The sequence below is a fragment of the Triticum dicoccoides genome, chromosome 4A, assembly GCF_002162155.2.
Source record: "Triticum dicoccoides isolate Atlit2015 ecotype Zavitan chromosome 4A, WEW_v2.0, whole genome shotgun sequence".
Taxonomy (NCBI): Eukaryota; Viridiplantae; Streptophyta; class Magnoliopsida; order Poales; family Poaceae; genus Triticum; species Triticum dicoccoides.
The window spans coordinates 260,098,154-260,106,432 of record NC_041386.1 but is presented as its reverse complement, the minus strand read 5'-3'; positions in this window follow the sequence as shown (position 1 = coordinate 260,106,432).

The following is an 8,279-nucleotide window of genomic DNA, read 5'->3' as shown; positions in this document are numbered from 1 at the left end:
TAGAGGTGGGCCTGGGTTCCCGACGGCCCTCGACTGTTACTTTGTGGCGGAGCGACAGGGCAGGTTGAGACCACCTAGGAGACAGGTGGGCCTGGCCCTGTTCGGCGTTCGCGGATACTTAACACGCTTAACGAGATCTTGGTATTTGATCTGAGTCGGCTACGAGCCTATACGCACTAACCATCTACGTGGGAGTAGTTATGGGTATCCCGACGTCGTGGTATCAGCCGAAGCACTTCAGACGTCAGCGACGGAGCGGCGCGCGCCGAATTGGACTAGAACGCCACTAGGCTAGGTCTGCTTTCGGCCGCCCTCGCAACGTGCAGGTGTGCTATGGGCGATGGGCCCAGACCCCTGTGCGCTTAGGTTTAGACCGGCGTGCTGGCCTCTCTGTTGTGCCTAGGTGGGGCTGCGACGTGTTGATCTTCCGAGGCCGGGCATGACCCAGGAAAGTGTGTCCGGCCAAATGGGATCGAGCATGTTGGGTTATGTGGTGCACCCCTGCAGGGAAGTTAATCTATTCGAATAGCCGTGATCTTCGGTAACAGGACGACTTGGAGTTGTACCTTGACCTTATGACAACTAGAACCGGATACTTAATAAAACACACCCTTCCAAGTGCCAGATACAACCGGTGGTCGCTCTCCCTCAGGGATACGAGGAGAGGATCGCCGGGTAGGATTATGCTATGAGATGTTACTTGGAGATGCTACTTGGAGGACTTCGACCTACCCTCTTCTGCCTATTGCAAGACGAAGGTGACCAGAAGCGTAGTCTTCGATAAGACTAGCTATCCCCCTCTTATTCTGGCATTCTGCAGTTCAGTCCACTGATATGGCCTCCTTTACACATATACCCATGCATATGTAGTGTAGTTCCTTGCTTGCGAGTACTTTGGATGAGTACTCACGGTTGCTTTCTCCCCCCTTTTCCCCCTTTCTTTCGTTCTGGTTGTCGCGACCAGATACTGGAGTCCAGGAGCCAGACGCCACCGTCGACGACGACCCCTACTACACCGGAGGTGCCTACTACTACGTGCAGCCCGCTGACGACGACCAGGAGTAGTTTAGGAGGATCCCAGGCAGGAGGCCTGCGCCTCTTTCGATCTGTATCCCAGTTTGTGCTAGCCTTCTTAAGGCAAACTTGTTTAACTTATGTCTGTACTCAGATATTGTTGCTTCCGCTGACTCGTCTATGATCGAGCACTTGTATTCGAGCCCTCGAGGCCCCTGGCTTGTATTATGATGCTTGTATGACTTATTTATGTTTTAGAGTTGTGTTGTGATATCTTCCCGTGAGTCCCTGATCTTGATCGTACACATTTGCGTGCATGATTAGTGTATGATTGAATCGGGGGCGTCACAAAAGGCTAATGTAGTAGCTGACGCATTAAGCCGTAAGAGCCATGTCAATACATTAATGATGGGAGAAATACCAAGGGAGTTAGCAGAAAATCTTCGTGAACTATGTTTGGAAATAGTTCCGAGAGGCTATGTAGCAGCATCGGAGATTCAGTCAACTTTGATGGATAGAATCAGAGAAGCTCAGAAGACTGACAAAGAGATTGCCTCCATTAAGGAGAAACTTAGCAAAGGAAAAGCTAAGGGATTTCGTGAGGATGAGCACGATACCCTATGGTTTGAAGACCGCGTTTACGTGCACAATGACCCGGAGATCAGGAAGTTGATACTGCAAGAGGCACACGACTCACTGTATTCAATTCACCCAAGAAATACCAAGATGTACTTGGATCAGAAGGATATTTTCTGGTGGACCGGAATGAAGAAGGATATTGCGGAGTATGTAGCAGTTTGTGATGTATGTCAGAGAGTAAAGGCAGAGCATCAGAAGCCAACAGGATTGTTACAACCATTGCCGATACCCGAATGGAAGTGGGATAATCTAGGCATGGATTTTATCACAGGATTACCCAGGACTCGTTCAGGCTATGACTCGATTTGGGTTGTAGTCGATTGATTGACGAAGCTAGCTCATTTCATCCCAGTAAATACCACTTACACTAGTGCTAAGTTGGCAAAGATATACATGACCAGGATCGTATGTTTGCATGGAGTTCCAAGGAGTATCGTATCAGATAGAGGAACCCAGTTTACCTCAAAGTTCTGGAAGCAGTTGCACGAAACCTTGGGAACCAGGCTAGAATTCAGTACAGCTTTTCATCCACAGACAGATGGACAGACCGAGAGAGTCAATCAAATTTTGGAGGATATGCTGAGAGCTTGTGCGCTAGATTATGGATCTAGTTGGGACTATAATTTTCCATATGCAGAGTTCTCTTACAACAACAGTTACCAAACCAGTTTGAAGATGGCCCCTTTCGAAGCTTTGTACAGAAGGAGGTGCAGGACACCGTTATCGTGGGACGAAGTTGGAGACCACCAGTTGTTTGGACCTGACTTGATTAAAGAGTCTGAACAGAAGGTGAAATTGATTCTAAATGCAAGGAGACAGTTTACAAAGTCGGAGATAGAGCTTATCTTTGAGTATCTCCACTTCGGGGAACAAAGCGTTTTGGAGTTAAAGGGAAGTTAGCACCACGATTTGTAGGACCATATCGAGTTTTGGAGCGTATAGGAGAAGTGGCCTACAAGTTGGAATTGCTCGAAGGATTGCCAGGAGTTTATGATGTGTTCCACGTTTCCCAGTTGAAGAAGTGTCACGCGGAGATGGCTGACATACCATTAAGAGACACAATGCCATTGGAAACTATTCAGTTGGATAACGATTTGACCTACGAGGAAAAACCAGTTAAGATCCTCGAGTTTGCCAGCCGAGTTACCCGCATCAAGGTTATCAAGTTTTGCAAGGTTCAGTGGAGCCACCACACAGAGGATGAAGCCACCTAGGAACGAGAGGAAGATTTGCTCAAGGACCACCCTCACCTATTTTCTAGCCAACCCGAATCTCGAGGGCGAGATTCATCTTAAGGAGGGTAGGTTTGTAACATCCCAAATTTTCAATTTGGAATGTTATACATTAGATCATCATTGCATATCATATTTTATTTTGCATTTTGGTTGATCCTAGAAATTCTAGGCAACTCAATGACCCACAGAGAGAGTTGGGGATTTCGTTATTTTCATATTATAGTTTTCTCAAATTTTGAGAATAGGATCATTTGATTTTATTTATTTTATCATCAATTATTTCTATTACAAAAATATGAGAGAGGGAATAAACTGACTTTCCCAAAATAAAGAAATATTGAGGATTTAATAATAAAATCAAATAAGATTTTATTTCGGAGTTTTTCGGTGTTTTATTTGAATTTAGGAAAAATGTGTGTTTTTCAAAATTACGTTTAGGTCCCAAATAAATGTTCACCTTGTGCGGCTTGATTTTAGAAGCCCGTGAAAATTTATTTCGGAATTTTTGGAGTCCGTTTAGTATTTCTTTTTATTTTTCTTATGCGCGTAATTTAAAAAAAACACGCACCGACCTACGGGCCGTGTTCGACCGGGACACCGGCCCGGGCAGGCTTTATAAGACGGGACAGCCCACCCGGGCAAACCCTAGCCGCCCCAGCCCCAAGCCGCCGCCAACGCCGCCGCCCCGCCGCGCCGCCGCCCGCCGCCGCCCTGCTGCCCGCCGCCACCGCGCCGCCTCGCCGCCCACCGTCGTCGCCGGACGCCGCCGCCGCCGCACGCAGCCCGAGGTTTGCCGCCGCCTCGAAATCCGCACCGGTTTTTTTATTTTTTTCGAAAAACCGTTCGGTTTTTTCGTCGGTTTTCTTAGATTCCGTTTTTTTAAATAGATCGTTTTTTCCGGTTTATTTAAATAGTGAGCGTTCGCTCGTTCGTTCGTTCTAGCGAACGTTCGTCGTTTTTCTTTTTCTTGGATTAAATCCGCGATTTTTTTGATCGCGATTCCTGATCCGATTTTCGTTTTAGTATAACTTTTCGCTCGTTTATCGGAATCATGCGATTCAAGCACCTAGAGTTTCGTCTCGAAACCCTCTATCCGTTTAACCAACTTAAACAAGATTTTGCTACTATAAAATTTTCCCTAGATCCAGATTAGTAGAATAAAGTTGTTTTCTTTCGCCGTTTGACTTTCGTTACTTCGTTCGATTTGATTCTTTTTGCCAACCGGAGTTCTTAAGTTGAACCTTCTGGTTAGATCTCTTCTTTGAGTTTTACCCGTGCATTACATGAGTACTTATTGTATGCTTGTTTGTTTGTCTGCGATAGAATACCTGGAGTGCGCCGCCTGTTACTTCGAATCTCTAGGTTTCGCGGATCATCAGCAAGGCAAGTAACACTTTGATCATACCTTTCCTACTACCCAGTTTTATTGCATTAGATCAATCCTCACACATTGCATGATTAGGATCTAATTAAATTGTGGGATGGGATGTAGTTGAGGTAGTACCTATTACCTGTTTATTATCAAACCTTTTGGAGTTACTTCTACGTTTGCTTATTATGCCATGCTATGCTAGTAGATGTGGATTGCGTGAGTGATATCCATGACAGATGTGAGTTTGTTAATTAATGGTTTAACTAAGGTGGCAACTTAAACACACATCTGGGTGGACTGAGGCACCTGGGTATTCCAGGACTTGCCTGTTTTCTTTTGGACCGCCACCCAGGCTCAAAGGGATCATGAGACTATTCATACTAGAAACTTCCGTGTGCAGCCACAAGCTATTATGGGCTCTAGCATAGTTGACTAAGTTGTGCGAACTCTTACAGTGGTAGACTAGCAGAGGTAGGGGATGTAGGTGGTATGATCTACCCGATCGTAAGGTGCTATCGCTTCTGAAAGACTATGTCTCGGTCATCCGTCTTCTCAAACACCATGTGGTGCGAGAAACCAAACGGAGGCGATCGAGTCTTTTGGGGAAAAGTGCGCAAACCTCTACAAAGTATAATAAACTAATCATGGTTAGCCGTGTCCCCGGTTATTGACATCTTGAGTATCTAGTACCTGGATTATCATGTGAATCTCAACATGTTACTCTAAATTAATTTTGTTGGGTTATGTTTAATGATGATGCTTAATTGGGATTGAGAATGCTGTCAACCATTCTCAATGTTTAACAACTACCATGATAGTTAAATAAATCTATTTCTTTGAAGTAGGGAAAAATTGGCTTTACACAAAACTGTAACCATAGAGCTTTCCACCAGCCAAATATGCATATAGTACAGCTGTTTCATTCCATTACTCTCTATGTGTTACATTGCCAGCATATTCCATGTGCTGACCCATTTCGGGCTGCAACGTTAATGTTGCAGACTTTTCAGACGATGATTAAGGAATTTTTAGGTCGTGGTTCTATACTCAGTGATGCCGTTGGAGTTGATGGACTCACTTATCTTCCAAGCCTTCCGATGTTATCATTCTTAGATGGCCTTAGGCCATATTTATTGTAATAAGTTCTCTTTTGAGACACTCGATGTAATAAGTGTGTGATTGCTACTCTGCTATAAGTCCTCCGAGTACTGTGTGGTGTCAGCATTATTGATCCAGGGATGACACCGGAGCACAGAGATCAGACTGTTTGAGGTCTGGTCGCTACACTCTAGGTCGACAGAGAATTCATAATCCTTATCATCAATAAAGACAGGTGAAGTAGCAAATTTAGGATCACATTTCATTCTAGCATTCAGAGATTTTTCTTTATACATGCATAATAATTCCCCTAGATCATCTCTATCATTGCAAGCAAGAATATCTCTAGTTGTTTCTTCACTCATAACATAACCTTCTGGTACCTTAGGCAATTCATATCTAGGAAGGCTAGTTCTAGTAGGTGTTTCAGGAGATTCAGTTTCTAGCTCATCATCAGATTCAACAACATCATGTTGTATAACTCTAGCAATTTGTTTATCAAGAAATTCACCAAGTGGCAGATCATCATTATCAAGCAAGGTACTAGCATCATCATAAGCATTATCCATAACAGAAGTAGCATCATCTATAACTTGTGACATATCAGAATTAATAGCATGTGGTGGTGTTGCAAGTTTACTTATAACAGAAGGTGAATCTAAAGCAGAACTGGATGGCAGTTCCTTACCTCCCCTCGTCTTTGAGGGAATTATCTTAATCTTAGCATCCTTCAGATTCTTCATAGTGATAATATGATAATAATCCCAAGTGACTAAACAAATATAGCTATGCTCCCTGGCAACGGCGCTAGAAAAATGTCTTGATAACCCACAAGTATAGGGGATCGCAACAGTTTTCGAGGGCAGAGTATTCAACCCCAATTTATAGATTTGACACAAGGGGAGCCAAAGAATATCTGAAGGTATTAGCAGCTGAGTTGTCAATTCGACCACACCTGGAGATTAATTATCTGTAGCAAAGTAGTATGATAGTTTTGATAATAGTAGCAGCAGGAACGGTAACAGTAACAGTGATTGCAGTAATTTGGTAGCAAGTGTAATAGTGACGATAGCAGTAGTAACATAGCAAGAAAGATATAAGATAAATTCGTAGGCATTGGATCAGTGACTTGTTGGATGATATTCATCATGAGACAGTTATAACCTAGGGCGATACAGCACTAGCTCCAGTTCATCGATATAACGTAGGCATGTATTCCATAAATAGTCATACGTGCTTTATTAAAAGAACATGCATGAAATATTTTGTCCTACCCTCCCGTGGCAGCGGGGTCCATATTGGAAACCAGAACAAAGCATTAACACATGGTGAATACATGAACTCCTCAAACTACGGTAATCACTAGAAGAAGTCCCGGTTATTGTCACTCTGGGGTTACCGAATCATAACATGTAGTAGGTTACTATAACTTGCAAGATCGGATCTAGAACATGGATATAATGGTGATAACATAAACGGTTCAGATATGAAATCATGGCACCCGGGCCAAAAGTGACAAGCATTAAGCCTGACAAAGTCATAGCAACATCAATCTAAGAACATAGTGGATACTAGGGATCAAGCTCTAACAAAACTAACTAGATTACATGATGAATCTCATCCAACTTGATTACTCACCCCGGTGGGGAGCATCATGGAATTGGTGATGGAGAAGGGTTGGTGATGACGAAGAATGAAGACCCCCTCTCTGGAGCCCCAAACGGATTCCAGATCTGCCCTCCCGAGGAAGAACAGGACTTGGCGGCGGCTCCATCTCGTGGATCGCGATAATTTCTTTCTCCCTGTTTTTTCTCCTAAAATAGGATTTTATAGCGTTGATTATAGGGTCTGCGGGGTAACCAGCTGGGAACAACCCACCTGAGCGTGCCAGGAGTGGGGGGCGCACCCTGGTGGGTTGTGCCCACCGATGTGCCCCTCTTTAGTGGATCTTGGCTACAGAAATTCTTATTTATTGTATAAAAAATTCTCACAACGTTTCGTTCCATTCCGAGAACTTTTATTTTTTCACAAAAACAACACCATGGTAGTTCTGCTGAAAAGAACGTATGTCCGGGGTTATTTTCGTTCAAATCATGCAAATTAGAGTCCAAAACAAGAGGAAAAGCGTTAGGAAAAGTAGATACGTTGGAGACATATCATGGGGTGGCGCCTGGGCCTTGTCCTGGGGCTTGGCGGCCTCGCCCTTGGTTAACTGTATGCAAAGTAACACTATTCGAGGTGTGCTTTGTATGGTTGAACCTGTATAAGTACTCATACTGCTTTCTGCTATGGTTGTTAAGTGCCCCTGCCGGGTTTCAGTTAAGGTTGTTAAGTACTCTTGTTGCTTTTACAGTTTGTCGTGTTTCTTCTGTCCTGTCTTCCTCCACCCGCCAAATTCAAACCAATGTCGGCGGGGCCGTCTGCTTCCGCCTCCCACGGCTCGCCACACCTCAGCGCATGCATCACCGCCCCATCGTCTCCTAAATCATTAACGCCGACGTCCGAGGCCTCGCCGTCGTCCACCGTGCGCTTTGGTGCGCTCGCCGCGGCGCCGCCCTCTCGCAGAAGTACGTGGAGAGGATGAAAGTAGGGGCACACCATGTCAGTGTATGGAAAAAGAAAATGATTCCTCCTAGTGGTTTCCTGACATCTAGGACCCATGACATTGTGAGCGTATATAGTCAATAAACAAGAGAACAACACAAGATCGGCTGATACCTAGGACGTAGCTGCTCGAGCAATATTTTTTTGTTAGTGTTGAGATGGAGCAGGGTTTCAATTGGGCTGTGGCACGTCTAGCCCAAGCTTATATTTTATGTTCACCATATGACCAGCCAAGCTATTTTCTCTTTGCAATAATGAGCCCAGTTTATTTTTTCTAAAGAATACCCAATCCAGGCCTACTTATTTTTCTACGCCCT